This window comes from Oryx dammah, unplaced genomic scaffold (genome assembly GCF_014754425.2).
Source record: "Oryx dammah isolate SB20612 unplaced genomic scaffold, SCBI_Odam_1.1 HiC_scaffold_2, whole genome shotgun sequence".
Classification (NCBI taxonomy): domain Eukaryota; kingdom Metazoa; phylum Chordata; class Mammalia; order Artiodactyla; family Bovidae; genus Oryx; species Oryx dammah.
Genome location: NW_024070186.1, coordinates 74,607,050 through 74,629,760, shown reverse-complemented (window position 1 = coordinate 74,629,760; position 22,711 = coordinate 74,607,050). Strand labels below are relative to the sequence as shown.

General features: G+C 40.7%; 1 protein-coding gene across 3 annotated transcripts in view; it reads right to left on the bottom strand.

The window, feature by feature from the left end:
* Nucleotides 1-22,711, bottom strand: part of VPS8 (VPS8 subunit of CORVET complex) — a 300,505-nt gene that overhangs the window by 11,997 nt on the left and 265,797 nt on the right. The gene's annotated exons all lie outside the window — the stretch shown is intronic.

Sequence of the window (22,711 nt, the reverse complement as noted above, 5' to 3'; positions counted from 1 at the left end):
GCAGGGCAGAGCGAGTGTGCTAGCCCATTTCAAAGCTCAGTGCCTCCCAGATGGGTGGAAGTGAGTGCTGTAATTATATCCGCTGCAAGCAAGAAAATAAACCAGGCCTCGTAAGCACATCAAGCTTGATACAGGAAACAACTCTGATCGCTGCCAGCCCGAAGGCTGAGTTCCTAGGAATATGGATAATAACACCAGGCATTCTGGATATGGAGCTTTCCGAGTCATACATGCAAACAGAGGAACTCACGGGAGACTGAGCTCTGCCTGTTCATGTCTTACTCTTCACAATAAACAAGGCCCTGAAATTAAAATCCCAGCATCTCCGTTCCTAATTGTCTTCCCACATGAGAAGGCTAAGCCTAGAATGTGAGAGGCATCGGCTCTTTGTGATACGATTGTCTCCTCTGCACTCCAGGAGCCTTCTGCTGGCGGTTCTGTAATTTGCTGGTAGGGATGGGGGCAGAGCTGGAGCAGAATGGACGGAATGAGAGCCATATTTCCCACTTTCTCCTGCCTTGGCCCCACTATTAAGTCTTTCTTTACTTCTTATACAGTTAAGACTTTTGCTACCACCTAAGCCGACTATGGTTTTTCCAGTAGTCATGTATGGATGTGAGAGTTGGACTGTGAAGAAGGCTGAGCGCCGAAGAATTGATGCTTTTGAACTGTGGTGTTGGAGAAGACTCTTGAGAGTCCCTTGGACTGCAAGGAGATCCAACCAGTCCATTCTGAAGGAGATCAGTCCTGGGTGTTCTTTGGAAGGAATGATGCTGAAGCTGAAGCTCCAGTACTTTGGCCACCTCATGTGAAGAGTTGACTCACTGGAAAAGACTTTGATGCTGGGAGGGATTGGGGGCAGGAGGAGAAGGGGATGACAGAGGATGAGATGGCTGGATGGCATCACTGACTCGATGGATGTGAATCTGAGTGAACTCCGGGAGATGGTGATGGACAGGGAGGCCTGGTGTGCTACGATTCATGGGGTCGCAAAGAGGCGGACACGACTGAGCAACTGAACTGAACTGAAGCCGACTTCACTTTCACTTTTCACTTTCATGCATTGGAGAAGGAAATGGCAACCCACTCCAGTGTTCTTGCCTGGAGAATCCCAGGGATGGGGGAGCCTGGTGGGCTGCCATCTATGGGGTTGCACAGAGTTGGATACGACTGAAGCGACTTAGCAGCAGCAGCAGCAAGCTGTTTCAAGGGGGCTTCCTAGGTGGTGCTACTGGTAAAGAATCCACTTGCCCATGTAGGAGACATAAGGGACACGAGGGTTTAATCCCTGGGTACAGAAGGTCTCCTGGAGGAGGGCATGGCAATCCACTCCAGTATTCTTGCCTGGAGACACCCATGGACAGAGGAGCCTGGTGGGCTACAGTCCATGGGGTCACGAAGATTCAGACATAAGCACACACACACATAAGCTGTTTCAAACTAGAAATCCTTAATATTTAACCATTTTGCCTAAAGTGAAACTGATTTCAGAGATAGGAGTGACGCCATACTTCCTGCTCCACCTGCAAACAGGAAACATCTTTCCTAAAATTCTCACCCACAAGGCAGTTTGTTTTTACACAGAACCTGACCTCTCACCTTCATTTCCCAATGCCGCGAAACTCTCAATGAGCTCACAGTTAATAATGAATTAGGTGAAGAAATAATAAAATAAGCTGGTATGTTGCTAAGCTGACTGGAGACAGGCGGGAAACACCTGGCGGAACATCTCCTGAGGAGATTTCTCATAGCACCAGCTGTGAGGGAAGAAAGTGTGCGAGGCTGGACATGGAAATCGTGAAAGACTGACTGAAAAATATCCATTAAAAAACCCCACAATCCACAAGACCGCAACTGAAAAGCGACAGTACAGTGACTTTTCACAGCAGAGGAAGAAAAGGCTGGTTTAAGTTTTCTGTGATGTGAAAAAGAAGTAGCCACCACTGCAGCAGCTCACAGCTATGGAGCAAGTGATTACTCTGTGCCAGCGTGCTCTGAGCCCGCACTTGGATTATCTCACCTCATCTAATCAGACACCCTAGGAGGTTGGTTCTTTCGTCACCCTCATCTTACACTTGAAGGAACTAAGGTTCTGGGGGCAGGAGGTGCCCAAGGTCACACGGGTTGGTGGCACAGCCCAGATGTGAACTGGGCAGTCCAGGCCCAGGGGTCTCCTCCACTTGCCATGCTCTTGGTATTGGCCTGGAAAAAACCTGACAGCCACTTTCAAGGGACCCAGAAGGTTTTACCCACACTAGGTACAAACAGCTCATATAGCTCAATATCAAACAAATAACCCAATCAAAACATGGGTAAAAGATCTATTTATCTATTTTTGGCACCTGGACAGGGACTTGCACCCTGGGCCCTCTGAGTAAAAATCTGATGCTCTACCAGCTGAGCTACCTGGGCAGCCAAAAGATCTAAACAGACATTTCTCCAAAGAAGACATATGGATGGGCAAAAACCACTTGAAGAGATGTTCAACATCACTAATTATTACAGAAATGCAAATCAAAACTACAATGAGGTATCATCTCACACTGGTCAGAATGGGCATCATTAAAAAATCTACAAAACAATAAATGCTGGAGAGGGTGTGGAGAAAAGAGAACCCTCCTACAGCATTGGTGGCTATGTAAATTAATACAGTCATTATGGAGAACAGTATGGAGGTTCCTTAAAACAGTAAAAACAGAACTACCATATGACCCAGCAATCCCGCTCCTTGGCATGTATTTGGAGAAAACCATAATTTGAAAAGATACATGCACCCCAATGTTAATGGCAGCAGCACCATTTACAACAGCCAGGACATGAAAGCAAGCTAAATTTCTATCAACAGAGGAATGGATAAAGAATATTATTCAACAATAGTGTAAAGTAATTAGCCTCCAATTAAAATAAATAAAATTTAAAAAGAATATCACTCAGCCATAAAAAGGAATGAAACTGAATCATTTGTAGAGATGTGGATGGTCCTAGAGACTGTCATACAGACTGAAGTCAGAAGGAGGGAAACAAATACTGTAATATTGATACATATATGTGGAATCTAGAAAAATGGTACAGATTATTTTATTTGCAAAACAGAGACAAGAGGTAGAGAACAAATATATAAATACCAAGGGGGAAGGGAGGTGGGATGAATTACGAGATTGGGATTGATGTATATACACTACTGATATGAATAAAATAGATAACCAATGGGAACTGACTGTATTGCACAGGGAACTCTACTCAATGCTCTGTGGTAACCCAAATGGGAAGGAACTTTTAAAAAGAGGAGATATATGTATATGTATAGCTGATTCACTCTGCTGTGTAACTAACACATTATAAAGCAACTATACTCTAATAAAAATTAATAAAAATGCATATATAAATACACCATAGAATATTATTCAGCCATAAAAAATCAGAACAATGACACTGGCAGCAACATGGATGGATCGAGAGATTGTCATACTCAGTGAATTGAGTCAGACACAGAAAGACAGACAGCATATGATATCGCTTACATGTGGGATCTAAAAAATGGGAACAGATGAACTTCTTTACAAAACAGAAATAGTTATGAATGTAGATAACAGACTTACGCTTACCTGGGGACAAAGGAGGGAGGGATAAACTGGGAGATTGGGGTTGACATATAAACATTACCATACATAAAATAGATAACGAATAAAAATCTGCTGTATAGCACCAGGAGCTCTACTCAATACTCTGTAACAGCCTATATGGGAAAAGAGTCTTAAAAAAAAACAAAAAGAGTGGCTATATGCATAACTGAGTCACTCTGCCATACACCCGAAACTAACACAACACTGCAAATCAACTAAACCCCAATCAACATTTAAAAACAAGGAGCAGTATCTGGGCCATGCTCTTGAAACACTGATGGCCTCACCTTCTTTAGGAGATCCTTCACCGTTCTGTTTTCTAGTTAAAACAACATCCTATCAGGCCTGTGAGGTCTCAACGAAAAGCCCAGGAGGCAGCAGGGCGGGTGAAAACCCTCTACAGCTGTTAGTGTCATGCCTACAAGCGCATCTTGGAGGGTTGGGCTGCAGAAGTCCTGTGAGGACCAGCAGTGCTGAGGAACAAGCTGAGCTCTTGCAGGGAGACACCTCATGCGTGGTGAGAAGACAGTTTTATGCACATCAGGTCATGAATGTGTTCTGCCAGCACAGAAAAGGCTCTGAGCGTGGCTGACACTAATCTGTTGTGTTGATACAGTTGAGGTCAGTTATCTCATCTACAAAACAAACCTGCATAACCTTCCTCACATGAGGGGAGTCGACGGGAGGGAAGAAGGGGAGGAGAAGGAAGAAACGGAGAAAACCTTTCCTGTCATCTATTTTAAGTCTCTGGCCTTACCACTTTTATGTTTGATGTGTCTATCAACCCAACAGGTAGACCTGAGTGTCTGATTTACATGGGAGGAGGTTCAGACATGTTAAAATACGACTTGTAAGGGGAGCTCCTGACAACAGGTCTAATCCTAAGCCCACTCTCCACGTTAGTAATAACACAAGGTGCTCCAAGTGTGGAGGTGTCAGGGACTTTCCGAGGACAGCCTGAGCTGGGGGTGTGCCTGGGGATCCCTGGGGCCACTGATGAGGTCAGCACCACAGAGCCGTGTCACTATACAGATGACACAGTGGTTTTTCTTATTTGGTTGTCCGCCCATTTTGCTCCCTCACAAAAAGCAATGTCCCCCAGTTGGTTTGAAGTCTCTGATGCCTGTATACTCCACCTGTCTATGCTTGGCTACTCCTAACCTGCTTTGGAAAGCAACACCCTGGGAAAAATCTAGGGTGGCAAAGATTAATGATCTCACTATGCTTAGAAAAAAAAGGTTTTTTAAAAAAACAGATTAGGCAACTGTGGAATGTAGCCTGAGCTTTAAATAACTAATGTAGTTCCTTGGTCAAATTCATAAACCTCGCCTGTTGTCCTAACAGGGATTATTATTATTACAGAGCCAATTAGTGTAATGGAAAGCTCAGACTCCCCAACACATTAAAAAATAATTGCTGGGTGTCACCACCCCCATATCATGGAGGCATTATCTAAAGTCGGCATTATCCGGAGATGTCAGGACATAGACCAGGACCGTTGGTAACTAGAAATGAAAAATGAAAGTACCAGGAAATGCAGTGGATGACAACTAGGCTGGGACCCCCAACCTCCTTCCTTTCTGGGGGTACTGTCCTATGCAAACTTTCCTTCTTTGCTACATGGTATATTATGGTCCCTCCATTCTTGCTTTTTCTTTCTGTCAGGAAAAGAAAATCTAAATAATCCAGAAAGACTTATTTTTATGGGAAGCAGAGTTACAAAGAAAAGCTCCTGAGTGGGGTGGCATTTTCTATTAGTCAGAAATCCCCCTCTGTCTTATTAAAAAATCAAAACAGGGAATTCATATATGTAATTAAGGCTTCCTACCCTTTGATTATCCAACTGATTACTGTCTCTTAAGAGGAAAGTCAAACGATTATCTTGATAGATGCTGCTGTGGGGTAGCAATTAGGACAAAGCTCTCTTCCGAGGGCAGGGTCCTTAATGATTTCCTATCAGAGTCCTGATTGCTGACACATTTTAAATTCCAGTATTCCTGCCCATTTTAACTGGATAAAATGATTACCTGATAACAAGAGGAGTAAAGAGTCAACTGGAAAAGTAAGTTTAACCCTAAGATTATATAGCCAAACCCAATTCAAGTTAACAATGTAATTACAAACCTAAGGGAAAAGAACACGTGCACTGTGGTTGTACCCTATTTCTTTTAGACACCAATTTGCTGTCTGCCAAGAGAGAAAGAGATTGTGGACCATCTCTCCTTTTAGATCTTGGTAGTTGGAAGATGGAGGGTAGGAAGTGAAGTGAGAAGAAGAAAGTTAAGAAAGGGTACTATATTAAGCTATTGTAACTGAGGAAAAAAATCAGCAAACCAGAAACTTCCAAATCTTGCCATTATAAAGTAATACTGCTGAACCAGAGTAGCTCTCCCAACATTAGTAGGTACAAAATCAACTATATATAAATATAAATATATCAGTTATTTCCAAATTTGGGACAAAAGGCAGAGCCGGACTGCAATCCTTGCCAGAGGGAGATACACCAAAGGTGTCCTGTGACTGCCCTGGGGTTCTACCTGGATGTACTTTCTGGACTGCAGCACAGGGAAGGAGAGGCCAAGGGGAAAGTGGCAGTCTTGCTGAGTTGAAGAATTAAAGACAGGAGGCTGAGGCTGGGCAATGGGTAGAATTTTGAAAAGGAGGAAGCTGTATTGAGAAGGAGCTCTAGGACTCTATATAGGAGTCCCCTTAAGCAGAGGGTCACCAAGAGTCGGACAGGACTAAGCACAAGTAAAGTGAGTGAAGCTTCTGACCAATTACTCAGCTGCACATATGCAGACAAGACTCCAGAGGCCTGTCAGAGAAAAAACTGCTGGGGATCAGCTCTCAACAGCTGTGAGATAAATGGAGCTTCTGGAGGGTGCGGAGTGCTGGAAGACATGGGAAACTAACTTCTAAGGTGAAAAGGCTTTGATAAACACCTGGGTGTCCACTGAGACAAAAAAAAAAAAAGCCATGTATTAGGATCAGGGATATTCTAGGCCTGGCCAAACAGAGGTTAAAAGCAAGCCTCAAAAATATGTAGCTTATTTAACTGTAAATTAATAACCTATCAGAACAAAACTCTCTAAAGGAAGACAACAAAATCCAGATAACACATCATCCGCAATGATGAGTATAGAATCAGAAGTTTCCAGATATATGGAAGAGGACAATGTGACTTCTAACTGGGAAAGAAGTTGACAGAAACAGACTCAGAGATGACAAATATTGGGTTAGCAGACAAGGAATTTAAAACATATAAATATGTTTAAAGATTTAAAGGAAAGGATAGCCCTAACAACTCAATATATAAGGGACCCTCACGAGAGAAATGGAAACCATAAAAAGAATTAAATGATGGGAGATTAGTAAATGAACCTCTAGCATTGCAAGGTTCCTATATTTTGTGTTACGTAGTAAAATATTAACTAATCAGATTGCAATAATGTAAAGATGTATTCTGTAATTCCTACAGCAACCACTAAAAAGATAAAAACAACAGAAGAATCAACAAAAATACTAAAAAATATTCAAATAGCCCCAAAGAAAACAAGGAAAAAGGAATAGGAAAGTAAAATACAGATAAATGAAAAAAAGAAAAAGGAAAAGGAGACAGATAAATCAACAATTATAGTTGGAGACTTTTAACACTCTTCAGTAATTATCAATAATTAAATAACTAAACAAAAAAAATCAGTAAGCATACAGAAGATATAAAGAACACTAACGACTGTTTTCACTTAATTGGAATTTATAAGAATTATACCTAACAACTGTAGATTACACTTTTGAACGAATAATGTTCACATGAATTCACATGAATGTTCACATGAATAATGTTCACAATATGCTTTGCCATAAAAAAGTCTCAATGACTTTTCAAAGATCTATATCATAGAGCGTTATGTTCTTTGACCTCAACAGAATTAAATCAGAAATCCACAACAGTAATGTATCTAGTATGACCTAAATCAAGTCCCTTATACAGTGGAAGTGACAAATAGATTCAAGAGATTAGATCTGATAGAGTGCCTAAAGAACTACGGATGGAGGTTTGTAACACTGTACAGGAGGCGATGATCCCGAGAAAAAGAAATGCAACAAGGCAAATGGCTGTCTGAGGAGGCTTTACAAATAACTGAGAAAAGAGAAGGGAAAGGCAAAGAAGAAAAGGAATGATATATTCATCTGAATGCAGAGTTCCAAAGAATAGCAAGGAGAGATAAGAAAGCCTTCCTAAGTGAACAAGGCAAAGAAACAGAGGAAAACAACAGAACAGGAAAGACTAGAGATCTCTTCGAGAAAATTATAGAGATACCAAGGGAACATTTCATGCAAAGATGGGCACAATAAAGGATAGAAACAGTATGGGCCTAACAGAAGCAGAAGATATTAAGAAGAGGTGGCAACAATACACAGAAGAACTGTATGAAAAAGGTCTTAATGACCCAGACAACCACAATGGTGTGATCACTCACCTAGAGCCAGACATCCTGGAGTGTGAAGTCAAGTGGGCCTTAGGAAGCATTACTACAAAGTTAGTGGAGGTGATGCTGAGTTATTTCAAACCCTAAAAGATGAAGCTGTTAAACTGCAGCACTCAATACGCCAGCAAATTTGGAAAACTCAGCAGTGGCCACAGGACTGGAAAAGGTCAGTTTTCATTCCAATTCCAAAGAAGAGCAATGCCAAAGAATGGTCAAACTACCGTGCTCATTTCACATGCTAGCAAGGTAAATACTCAAAATCTTTCAAGCTAGGCTTCAACAGTACATGAACCAAGAACTTCCAGATGTACAAGCTGGATTTAGAAAAGACAGAGGAACCAGAGATCAAACTGCCAACGTCTGCTGGATCATAGAAAAAGCAAGGGAATTGCAGAAAAACATCTACTTCTGTTTCATTGACTACCTTAAAGCCTTTAACTGTGTGGATCACAACAAACTGTAGAAAATTCTTCAAGAGATGGGAATACCAAAGCACCTTACCTGTCTTCTGAAAAACCTGTATGCAGGTCAAGAAACAACAGTTAGAACCAGACATGGAATAACAGACTGGTTCAAAACTGGGAAAGGAGTATGTCAAGGCTGTATTTTGTCACCCTGCTTATTCAACTTACATGCAGAGTACATTATGCAAAATGCCAGGCTGGATGAATTACAAGCTGGAATCAAGACTGCCGGGAGACATATCAACAATCTCAGATATGCAGATGATAGCACTCTAATGACAGAAAGTAAAGAGGAACCTTTTGATGAGGGTTAAAGAGGAGAGAGAAACAGCTGGCTTGAAACTCAACATTCAAAAAACTAAGATCAAAGAATCTGGTCTGAATACTTCATGGCAAACAGAAGGGGGGAAAGTGGCAAAATCACTGCAGAGGGTGATTCACAGCCATTAAATTCAAGATGCTTGCTCCTTGGAAGGAAAGTTATGAGAGACAAACCTAGACAGTGTATTAAAAAGCAGAGACATCATTTTGCTGACAAAGGTTCATATAGTCAAAGCTACAGTTTTTCCAGTAGTCATATATGGATGTGACAGCTGGACCATAAAGAAGGGTGAATGCCAAATAGTTGATACTTTCGAATTATGGTGCTGGAGAAGACTCTTGAGAGTCCCTTGGGCTGCAAGGAGATCAGACCACTCAATCCTAAAGGAAATCAGTCCTGAATATGCATTGGAAGGACTGATATTGAAGCTGAACCTCCAATACTTAGGCCACCTGATGTGAAGAACTGACTTACTGGAAAAGACCCTGATGCTGGGAAAGGTTGAAGGGAGGAAGAGAAGGGGATGAGAGAGGAGGAGATGGTTGGATGGCATCACCACCTTGATGGACATGAATTTGAGCAAGCTCTGGGAGTTGGTGATGGACGGGGAAGCCTGGCGTGCTGCAGTCCATGGGGTCGCAAAGAGTTGGACATGACTGAACAACTTGAACTGACTGAATATATTCAATTTCAACAAACTGTCCTGTTTCAGATTCAGTTCAGTCTCTTGGTCATGTCCAACTCTTGTGACTCTGTTTTAGATAGTGGAGGTTAAAAGTTTTTCATTCAAGATTCCTCCTCTCCCAATGCTTTTCAGCTATTACTAAATTCTACTCAAGTATATTTTCATTTTGTTCTGATACTCTCCATTATTTTTGTCCTTTTCTGCTGTTTGCATATTGAAAATTACCTCAAAGCAGCTGAGGAGACAGGTCGGGTATAACATATTTAAAAAAAAAAAAAAAGGCCACAACAAATAACAAGTTAGAAAGTTAGGCCAGACACTGAAAACGATAGACAGTAGTTTATGTCAAGTACCAAATGAAGTATGAGTAACAACTGCTATAAGAATTCAAAGGAAGAGGTCAAAGACATTTAAATTCAATATTATGAACTGCAAGTGGGTTTCCTGATTATCTCCCTGGCCTATTCACTCTGCCATTGTGCTACAGGTTTTCCTCTCTCTCCAAACTCTCAACATTTCTCACTTCCTTCATACTCTCAATTGATTTCTCAGTGAACTAGAAATCGAGGAAGAAAACCTCTTCAAATGTTTGCCACCACAGCCACAATGCGGGATCCCAGGCAGAGCGGCCTCTGTATTGTTCCCAGGTCACACCGGCACTCTCCTGCATCCAGACCTCTGCATCTGCTGTTGCTTCTGACTGTAATGCTCTTTCCACTCACGCTCACATGAGTGAAAGTGAAAGTCGCTCAGGTGTGTCTGACTTTTTGTGACCCCATGAAGTTCTCCAGGCCAGAATACTGGAGAGGGTAGCCTTTCCCTTGTCCAATCTTCCCAACCCAGGGATTGAACCCAGATCTCCCACACTGCAGGCAGATTCTTTACCAAATGAGCTATCAGGGAAGCCCCATGACTGAACCTTCAACTCTTTTCAGGTAGAAAACGTTAGCAATCAACCTTCGGTGACTACTCCATTTAAAAATGCAATCTTCCTTTTTATCGCCCCCATTGTGTTTTTCCTCCATAGCCTTTTCAGAATATAATACACCATATATCTTTAATATTTCCCCTCTGTCAGCTGAATGTGAGCTCTGTGAAGGCAGAGACTTGGCTTTGTTCCCTGCAGGATCCCCTTGCACATAGACCGGTGCCTGGTTGTACAGAAGGTACTCGATAAATCTTTTTCGAATGAATGAAGCAGAATTTGAGCTGGAGGTTAAAAATAAGGCATCACTTATGAGGGGAGGGAAGGAAAGACATACCAGACTATAGAAAGGAGAGGAAGAGCAAATACATGGACACGGGATTCATTATGCTTAAGAAAGTGAGAAATTTTCTTTAGTTAGAGAAGAAGGAAAAGAAGAGAAGATGAGGATGAAGTGTGGGCTGGTGATGCATCAACGGCTTAGACTGTCAATCTCAACTTTTTCAGACTTAACTTTGTTAGCACCAAGGAGCAACTGAAGTTTTCTCAGCATAGAAGGGGTGGAGGAGGGGGGACTGGAGCTCTAGGAGGCAGAGGCAGTGGGGTCAGTGAACAGATTCTTGGAAGTAGACAGGTTCACTGACAGGGGAATCACAACACTACTGAAGCAAATGGGAAGAGTAGGGAAGGAGATGGTTGGCACGGTTGAAGAAGGCTTCTCATAGCTAAAAGCAAAACACAGGGAATTAGAGAATTTCTTCCTCCTAAAGACTGCAAAGAACTCTCTGTATAATTTCATTTTTTTTCACACAGTGCAGTGAAGTTGCTGGAGACAGATATGAATTGCCCTGTATAGTTCCATAAAAAGGTAGCCTTAACTGAATCAATCAATAAAGGAAAAAGTTATGTGACTCAACCATTTAGAGTGGGGTCTCTTCTTTAAGAAAATGCTGTGTCTGGAATAATAGCTACTATTAACAGCTATTTCACCACAAAACCCGGGGGCTAAAACGTATTCATGTCAAAACAGAATCACAACTAGAATGCCTGTGGGATATGTACAGAAAACAACAAAAACCACAGAAGTCCCAAAGCAGGGACCTGTCAGACAGAACACACCATATTAAGTAAATACCCACTCTTCATCTTCTCTTCCTTTAACCAAAGAAGATTTCTCACTGTTTGCTGTACATACTCGATTCCATGTTATGATATTCCATGAAAAGACTGGGAGCTTTCAGGGGTGACAGTAACTGATTTGGGACAGTGGTCCAGACAGAAGGCTGTACTCTGAGTAACAGTATATCAGCCACTCAGAACATCATGTACATTAAAGCAATTCAAACTCTGCAAAGCTCTGCTGTTTGGAGTCTATGACCTTTACAAATAGGTGATATTTCAACAGAGTGCAATTAAGAATGGCCTACTGAGTTGTTTTTAATGCAAAACAATAAGCTGTTGGCTGCTCTGTCACACATGCTGAAGAGAAAAGATCTCTGCCATGTATTTTAGGAAGGCTGAAAATCTTCATCAGGAATACTGTTGGAGGGGAAAGGCCCTTCTATAAGCTGCTTGATACTCTCAAGTGTGGCAGGGTCCAAAATTCCAAGGAGATGGTAGACATGATGTCACTACTTGTTTTGCTAAGCACTACTTATATACTTCCATATACTGAGAGGGGACCGAAGAGAGAATAAAAAAACACCACTGGCTCTGATGTGGTCTCACATACATATATGATCTCATATGACCGGATTCTACTCAGTGGAAACAATCTTGTCAACTATTAATAACTAAGAAGCAGAATATTAAGGTGTCACATTAAGAAGCTGAAAAATCACATCCATTAACCTTCAACTGCCAAAGTATGGTGACTAATAAACGTGACTAGGTCTCTCATGATCAGCTACAGGGTTCTATTCCTGGCTTTGTTCGGTACAAATATTTTATCCATGGCTTGGATAAACATAAAACAGGCCAACATGCATGGTATGAAAATACATGACTCCCAAAGGTTATAAACTGAAACAATACAAGAAAAGCCCTGTATTGACTCTAGAAACTGATTTATTTACATAGGGCAGGACCAGCAGCATGTGTGAACAGAATCAGGGGTTTGCTATCAAACATAGTTGAATCATCCTTACCAAATGGCTGCTAAAAAAGTTAATGTGCTTCCGGTTCAATTTATAGAAACAGAACCTAGAGAAGGAAAAGGCTGCACACTGTCCAACAATAGGACATTCTGGAAAAGAAAAAACTATGTAGACAGTTAAAAAACAAACAAACCAAAAAACCACAGCAGCTGCCAGAACTTTGCAGGGAGGGAGGGAATGATGATTAGGTGATGTAAACTGTACATATGACTGTAGTGTAAACTATTGATTTTAGTTAATAGTAATGGTGGCTTAGTAAGTGTAACACACATACCACAGAAACGCTAGAGGTTAATAACACAGAAAATTGGGGTGAGGGGCTATATGGTAACTGCATATTTTCCATAAACCTGAAACTGCTCTAACAAAGTTCATTAAAAAAAAAAACATTAATCAAAATGCTACATTAGAAAATATTAACTTAATGCAAAAGAAATGGGTGAGGAATGGGATCTGCACACTGGCCCTGAGACCCTTGGCTAGTCTCACTTTTTAAGCCAGAAGATACATACAATCATAGAGAGAAGGATTAGTGTCATAAACAAATGCTCACTGCTGTCCTTCCTGGTAACTGTTTCTCACTGACATTCTCTCTTTCTACCTGAGGACTAATAGGCAGATTTCAGAAAAGCCCAGGTCACAGACTTCAGGTCATAATCATGGAAAAGAATGAAGGTTTTCTATATATAATATCATGTCATCTGTATATAGTGACATGCAGTTTTGCATGTAGTTTACCTCTTCCCTTCCAATTTGGGTACCTTTTTCTTGTCTGATTGCTGTGGCTAGGACTTCCAATACTGTATTGAACAGAAGTGGACTGAGAGTGGGCATCCTTATCTTGTTTCAGATTTTAGTGGGAATGCTTTCAGCTTTTCACTGTTGAGGATTATATTGGCTGTGGGTTTGTCATAAATAGCTTTTAATAAGTTGAGATACATTCCCTCTGTATCCATTTTGGTAAGACTTATCATGAAAAGATGTTGAATTCTGTCAAATGGGTTTTTTTTGCATTTATTGAGATGACTGTGTGGTTGTCTTTTCTTCTGTTAATGTAGTATATCACATTAATTTGCATATGCTGAACTATCCTTGTGAACTTGGGATGAATCCCTTGGTCACTGTGTATGATCTTTAGATCACAGATGTGGTTAACTAAAATTTTGTTGTGAATTTTTGCATCTATATTCACTATGAAAGGTATTGGCCTGTAATTTTCTTTTTTGGTGGTATCTTTGGTGTTGGTATTAGGGTGATGGTAGCTTTGGGAGTGCTCCCTCTTCTTCAATCTTTTGGAAGAGTCTGAGAAGGATCAGTAAAAGTTCTTTGTATGTTGAGTAGAATTGGCCTGTGAAGCCATCTGGTTCTGGACTTTAGTTTGTAGGGAGTTTTTTTTGGTTGCTTTTAAATTACAGATTCTATTTCACTTCTAGTGATTGGTCTGTTCAAATCATCTATTTCTTTTTTATTCAGTTTTCATGGACTGTGTGTTTCTAGAAAGTTGTCTATTTCTTCTAAGTCATCAAATTTGTTGACATATAATTGTTCATATTCAAACTGGAAGAGGAGGTAGAAGTGTCACTCCCTGTAGATGACATGATACTATATATAAAAAATCTTCGAGACTCCACACAAAAACTATTAGAACTGATAAATGAATTCAGTAACATAGCAGGGCACAAGATTAACATTGAGAAATTGGTTGCATTTCTTTACACTAACAATGAAATAGCAGAAAGAGAATGTAGAAAAACGACACCTTTTAGAAATGATACAAATGAACTCAACAAAACAGAAAGAGACTCAAAGACTTACAAAACGAACTTATGGTTGCCAGGGAAGGGATAGTTAGGTAGTTTGGGATGGACATGTACACACTGCTATATGTAAAATGAATCACCAACAAGGACCTACTGTACAGCACATGGAACTCTGCTCAATGTTATGTGGCAGCCTGGATGGGAGGGGGGTTTGGAGGAGAATGGGTACATGTGTATGTATGGCTGAGGCTCTTCACTGTCCATCTGAAACTATCACAACATTGTTGATCAGCTATACCCCGATATAAAAGAAGTAAGTTCAAAAAATAAAACTGAAAAAAAAGAAAGATGCACCTATATGATCACAGCAACACCATTCACAATACCCAAGACATGGAAACAACCTGAATGTCCACTGACAGATGAATGGATAAATAAGATGTGGTGCATATACACAATGGAATACTCTTCAGCCATAAAAAAGAACAAAATAATGCCATCTGCAACAACATGGATGCCATTAGCAATCATCATACTAAGTGAAGTCAGTCAGAAAGACAAATACATGATATCACTTTTATGTGGAATCTAAAATGTGGCAAAAAGGAACCTATCTACAAAACAGAAACAGACTCAAAGGGAGAACAGACCTGTGGCTGCCGAGGGGGAGAAGATGGACTAGGAGTCTGGGATTGGTAGATGCAAACTATGACATACAGAATGGATACACCAATGTCCTATTATATAGCACAGGGCACTATATTTAATATCCTGGGATAAACCAGAATGAAAAGGAATGTATATAACTGAGTCACTCTGCTATACAAAAAATTTAACACAACACTGTAAATCAACAATATATTAAGTAAATAAATAAGAATAGGAAAGAACATGGCAGCAACAGTCAGATCCACGACCATGTCAAACTTTACCTGAGCCATGAGCTCCTGGAAAACAGTCAGATAAGGAAATTCCCCTTAACCTGTTTTCCAGAACAGAAAGAACCACCCTTCCCCATAAGACTCAGAGAAGACCTAGCTAGTCCTCAGGCTTACTGTGACAAAGCCAGACATGCCTGTCCTCACTGATTGATTAGAACAAAATGCTTGCCAACTGATAACCAAATGTTAGCTAGGCTTCTCTCCTCCCAAGCTTCTGACCCACCCTCTGCTCAAGCCAGCATACCACCTCTCCTTAATGATATCATCTGAGAATCAGCTGATCAAGGAAAGACATTTCTTGATCACTATCTGATTCTGCCACCTACTCCCCCATATCTGCTCCTTTCTAGATTTGTTTACCTGCCTCTATAAAAAAAATTTCCTTTCTGCCTGATCTTTGAGACCCTTGCAAGATCCTTTGGTCAAAATGTTCCCCCTATGGTAATAGCTCCCTCCCCTTATGGCGGTAATTCTTTTGAATGAAGTCTCTTCTTATCTAAGTCCAAATTTGTTTTTCTTTGATAGACAACATATTCTATTAATTCAGACTAGGTGTTAGGGTCTAACTAAAATCATTCAGCATATTAACGAGCATGCCACTTGCTTAATGCAACTATAGACTCATAAGATCTTAACCTTCCAAAAGATCTAAAAATCAACCAGTCCAACCTCTCACCCAGAGCAAGAATACATCTGTAGAAGCTTTGAGAGACAGACACCCTGCCACTGCTTGCATACCTCTGGTAAGAGGTAATGTAAGAAAATTCTCATACTAAACCAACATCATTATTTATACAGTATTTACCCTTAAATACTAGTCTGTCCTCTGAACTACTTACTGGGTTGGCCAAAAATTTGGAAGTCAGAAGCATTCTTTGAATTGGGTTGGCCAAAAATTTCGTTCAGGAAACCCAAACGAAATTTTTGGCCAACCCAGTAGTTCAGCCTAAACGAAATTTTTGGCCAACCCAATACAAACAACACTTCTAACTTCCGAATCAGCACCCTCCAGATATCTGAAGGCGACTGCACCTCAGCTTCTTCACATCAGCATAAAGAGGTCCTTTGGCCTGCTGAGATCTTCTATCCTGCTATGCAAAAACAAAGATCAAATCACATCCCCCGGTTGCTCTGTTTGTTAAATCAATAGAGGCATGGAAGTCACATCTGGATATAATGTGCATCTAAGTTTTTCTAAGACAGTCTAATACTTTAAGGACAGAGGAAGCATACAACAAGGGCTATCACTTTGTTGTTCATGAGGAATCGCACCTTTGCAGGAGAGTTAAGGGTGAGGCACAAAAAGGCCAATGACTTTAGCTTATACTACAAAGTTACAGCAATCAGAACAGTATAGTACTGGCACAAAAACCAACACACAGATCAATGGAATAGAATAAAGTTCAGAAAGAAATCCATGCACTTATGGTCAATAATCTACAACAAAGCATGCAAAAATATACAATGGAGAAAGGACAATCTCTTCAAGTGGTGCCGGGAAAAATGGACAGTTACACGTGAAATTAGAACATTCTGTAACACCATACACAAAAATAAGCTCAAACTGAATTAAAGACCTAAATGTAAGACCTAAAATCATACAACTCCTAGAGAAAGACACAGGAAGAACAGTCTTTGACATAAATTGTGGCAGTATTGTTTTGGATCCATTGGATCCATTTCCTAGAGTAATGGAGACAGAAGGAAAAATGAACGGGACCTAATTAAGCTTAAAAGCTTTTGCATAGTGAAGGAAACCATCAACAAAAAGGACAACCTACTGAATGAGAGGAAGTATTTGCAAATGATATGACTGATAAGAGGTGAATATCCAAAATAAATAGTTCATGTAATTCAATATAAAACCACAAATAATAAATGCTGGCAACAATGTAAAGAAAAGGGAGCCCTCGTATGCTGTTGATGGGAATGTCAATCGTGCAGCCACTGTGGAAAACAGTGTGGAGGTTTCTTATTAAACTAAAAATAAAACTACTACATAATCCAGAAATTCCACTCCTGGGTATATATCCAAAAAAACCCTCAAAACACTAATTTGAAAAGATACACGCACCCTAATATTCATAGAAGGATTATTTACAATTACAAAAAGACAACTGGAAGCAACCTAAGCATCCATCAACAGATGAAAGAATAAAGAAGATGTATATACATACAATGGAATTCTACTCAGCCATAAAAAAGAATGAAATTTTGCTACTTGCAGCAACATAGATGGATGTGGAAGGTATTATGCTAAGTGAAATAAATCAGATAGAGAAAGACAAATAGTATATGATATCACTTATATGTAGAATTTAAAAAATACAACAAACTAGTGACTGTCTCAGAAAAAAGAAACAGACCCACAGATAGAACAAACTAGTGGTTACCAGTGGGGACAGGAAATATAAGGGTAGGGGAGTGGGAAGGACAAACCACTATATATAAAATAAGCTACAAGGATACATTGTATAACACAGGGAATACAGCCAATATTTTATAATAACTATAAATGGACTGTAACCTTTAAAAATTGTGAATCACTATATTGTATACCTGTAGCTTATTGACTCATTGGAAAAGACCCTGATGCTGGGAAAGACTGAAGGCAGAAGGAGAAGAGGGTGACAGAGGATGAGATAGTTGGCTGGCATCACTGATTCAATGGACATGAACCTGGGGGAGATGGTGAGGGACAGGGAAACCTGGCGTGCTACAGTCCATGGGGTTGTGAAGAGTCGGACGCGACTTGGTGGCTGAACAACAATGACAACAACTTATATAACATTGTACATCAACTGCACTTCAATTAAATAAAAAAGGCAAATGAATTTTTATTTAAGCCATCATCACACAACACCTAGGAACTGTTGCAACTGTCTCTCAGTGCTTTCTCCTTTTGTGTTCCTTTGACTTTTGTGAAACTATCAACCAGTCATTCTTGGACTGGTCAGTTAAAGCAGCCAGCTTTTCCTGTTGCTATGGAAACAGTGGTTCTATGAGGCTTTTTCCTTAAAAAACAAAAAAACTTCCCACTCCAAAATTTAATAAAAATCATGAGCAAATACAGTCATCTACATTCCTGACATGACTGGCAAGACTTGGAATCATCTATAAAAATTCTGCCTCACCAGAACATTTCAGAAAAAAATGTCAGCTCTAAATTCTGATATTACACGTGAAATTGTACACCAGTTTCTGGGAGGCTTGGCTATTAAATCCACCAGTTCAGTCACCATTAACTTGTGTTTTAAGAGCCTGGCACATCACAGGCTTATTGAATATTTACTTAATTTACCCAGAACTATTAGAAAGGCTTCCCACTCTGCCACTCTCAGTCTTCTCCCTAACTGGAAGAAGAGAACATTGACTGTACCCCTAACTAGCGGGTTCCACCAGCCAGAGTACCCAGCCCCTGATGCTTCCACAACAGCAGAGAAAGCTCATCTAAAACACGGATGGCTCAGAGAGTGTAACCATGCTTTTGTAATAATAAATAAGGCAAAACTGCTTTCTCTGATTATTATGCATGTAACAATGCCATTGTTCATTCTGAATATTCATTGGAATGACTGATGCTGAAGCTCCAGTACTTTGTCCACTGGATGTGAAGAGACAACTCATTGGAAAAGACCCTGATGCTGGGAAAGACAGATGGGAGGAGAAGGGGGCAACAGAGAATGAGGTGGCTGGGTGGCATCACTGACTCAATGGACATGAGTCTGAGCAAACTCTGGGAGATGGTGAAGGACAGGGAAGTCTGGAGTGCTGCAGTCCACAGGGTCGCAAACAGTTGGACAGGACTGAGCAACGGAACAAGTGTCAACTTTGCCACACAAGTTCCTGGTTGGTGTTTCTAGCATAGTGAAGAAGTGATGCACTATAGTTAAGAGGTTTTTAATGCTGCCTTCCACTAACTCTCTACACTTCTTTAATCCACCTCAAACACTGACAGTACCTCCAATCTTGATCTATGCTAGGGAGTTTACTGCAATGAACTTTATGAAAATTTCTATCTAAGGAAAATGTATCTAATTTTCAAATTTCTAGTCATCCAAGATCAAGATACATCCAAGATACAGAAGTCCTAGGAAAGTATGTGTCTTCCTACTTTTTTTATTGAACTTATCAGTTAGAGCGCATTAAGAAATTTTATATACAAAAAATATGGTATACAAATTTTAAGCACTATAGATAAATTATTACACATGATAAGTTTTTCTAATCCAGAGCTTTCCAAAGGAATTTCTAAAATACAAAATGCTCATGGAATGTGCCTGGTCCTGACATGGCAGCAGAATAGAGTGACTCCTCCACGAGACACCCACCCCGAGCCAGCAGGACCTGACGGAACATGGCTCCCGGCTCCTCAGCAGTTGAACATGGCTCTTGGCAGGGCCAACGCTGACAGCAGAGTCACCAAACACTTTCTGTGGTTACTGGTCAACAGAGAAAAGCTTTGGCTCAAATCAAGAACACTGCTGCTCTTTTGTGTTTCTTACACATGTCACTCTGGCAGTCACACTGTTCAACAGCTACTGCTGGTGCTCCCATCTGTCAGTGCAGCTTTGGGAAGAGTGACTGCAGATCCAAGACGACAACCAGAATACACAGATTATGCACATACAAACACAGATACACACGCCGAACTGGGGAAGTAACAATGACACGCTGAGCCTCACACTGATCGTGCTCAGAGTGCTGCTGCCTGAGCTCAAACAGTAAGGAGCCGACCATGCTGGGAACACAAGCCCAGGACGGCAATGATGTTTCACTGGTCCTTTCTCGAGTTATCCAGCAGAAACTTCCTCTTCCCCCTTGAGTTCCCAAAACAACTACCAAGTCTGTGGAATCTTACGTCTCTCTCATCCACGAAACAACTCCTGAGCGACGGCATACTCTGTCCTACACTTAGAGGAACAACAAGAAACACAACTGCTGTGGGCCCTGCCCTTCTGAGGCAGAGGGTCTAGTGGGGACACATATAAGCAAAGAGGCAATTTCAACACAGCCAGGTAAGCATGTTGGTAGAGACGAGTCCAGGGTACTCTGAGAGCTCAAAAAAGGGAGGACGCCTAACTTAGACTTAGGGTATCAAAAGGGTGTAGGGGGACAAAAAAGGCTAAGACTTGAAACTACCTCACCTCCTCATTCCATTAACATAGCACAGGCTTAGGACTTTGTTTCTTCTAATTGGTCTTTCTGCCTCAAACCTCATGTTTGGTGGGACCACTTATCCTTGAGATGAAAAGCAAACTTCATAGGCTGGGCTCTGTCACCTGGACTCTTGTTTATTTCACTGGGCTGCTGTAAGCTTCCATATTTAAGATAAGCAGAACAGCCCCCATTTCCTGAAATGTGTTGTGTTCACCCGTATCTGCCAAGAATACCTTTTCCCTTGTTTCCAGGCTGGATTAACTCCACCTCCACGGGGAAGCCTTCCCTGATCTCTTCTCTTAGTCTGGGAGAAGCACCTGTTATGATGTACATTTTAAAGTTTTTCTAAACACTGTAACCAGTGAGATATTAAGTACGTGCTATTAAGTTAGGGCTTCAAGTCAGGGGTGGTCAGTGGCCCTAACCAAGAATCCCCATTTCAGAGATGCAACATATGAACTTCCAAAGGAGGCCCCTAAAACCTTGTAGCTGTTCATATATGGACTAACACCTACGACTTTGCTTGTTAGCTCAGAAAACAGCAGAAAAATTTTCCGTTGGTAAAATTAATGGCTTGATAATCAGAATGTTAAATATTAGAAATGGTCTCTCATTGCTAAAATAAAAGGTATTCAAAATATGTATTAATAGTCTGGATAAAATGTTTTTGAGATATTAATTTAATAAATGTCTTTAAGTATGGTTGGATTTGCTTTCATTATAATCTAGTAACAAGGTTGTAGGGGAGCAGCTAACCATTTCTCAAGTTTCTTAATTAGACTCTGTACCTAAAGAATATAAGAGTTGTACTAAATGAGGTTGGTAATTTCAAAACAGGGCTTCTCCCCCGCATTCTTGCAGCACCCCATCATCCTGCATGGCATGTGTCAAGGTGCAAGGTAACCTGTCAGGGCACCTGTCTACCTTTCCCACTAAAGGCTGAGGTCCTTGAGAACATGGATGTTATTTCTCATCTCTGTAGTCTGCTTCTTTGCTCATTATCTAGTACAAAGAAATATCTGCTGAACGGACAATACTATCAGTAGCATAACAAAGTGAAAGGATTAGTCCATCACTAGACTAGGAGTTGGGGGAGACTTGTGTTTTAATGCCAGTTATAATTTACTGAGTATTTAATATGTGTCAGGCACAGTGGTAGGCACTTAAATCATTTCTTATTTAATCTTTAAATTCTGAGAGGTAGCATTATCCTTTTACAGAGAAGGAAACAGGGAGGCTGACTTGAGGTTATTCAGATAAAGAAGTGGAAGAGTCGATTTTTGAATCCAAGTCTGGCTGAACCCAAAGCATGGGTTTTTAACCACTGTGTTAGAAGTGTGTTCCATGTAACATTTGAGAGAGGCAAAAACATTTCCCTCTAGAGTCCAGTTTTCTCCTTTGTTTACTGAGTGGGACTAAGTGGCTGATGCCCTTTCCAGCTCCTCATGTTACAGTGTGATGGTTCTGAGCGGCAGCGATGAGCACCACCACCTTGCCTGCCCTTGCTGCCTGACAAGAGTGAAAGAGGTCTTCATGTGCAACATGTTCTAGGGCTTTTCAGATAACGTATTTTGCTTCTATTCTTTTTTTTCTTCCTTTGAAGCAGTCTTGGAGGATTCTGAAGGCAGAGAAAAGGGATCTGTTTTTGGCACAATGCTTTGAAGCTAGAACCTGCTGTTAAGTCAACAGGGCCAGCAAGTTGTTATTTTTGTTCTATTATACAAGCCTTTGCTGACATGGATGCTGTGAAATTGTTTTAAAAAGGGGGGGACAAGGAAAGCAAACCTTCAAGCAGGACACTTCAACTATAAGAGAAATAAAAACAGAAAAAGAGAGCATAGCAAAAATGCCAATCTGTTGGCTATGTTTCCACTGTACTGCTACAGCTAGATAAAGAAACGGATTTTAGTGGTTCTCTTGGCATCATCTGAGAATTACTTGGTTGAAAGACACACTCTATCTGTGCCACAGAGTTTACAGGCACAGGGTGAAACAGCACAGATAAGTTCTATCTCATGAGTATTTATGAGGACTTACTTAGCTGAAACCTGCTGAAATGTTAATACCTCAGACTAGTTTGTTCTAGGAACAGCCACCTGGAGGGATGGTACATTGTTAAGAAAAACTATATACCTTTCATCCTTAGAATATCTTTCATCTGCCATCACTCACTGATATCAGGGTG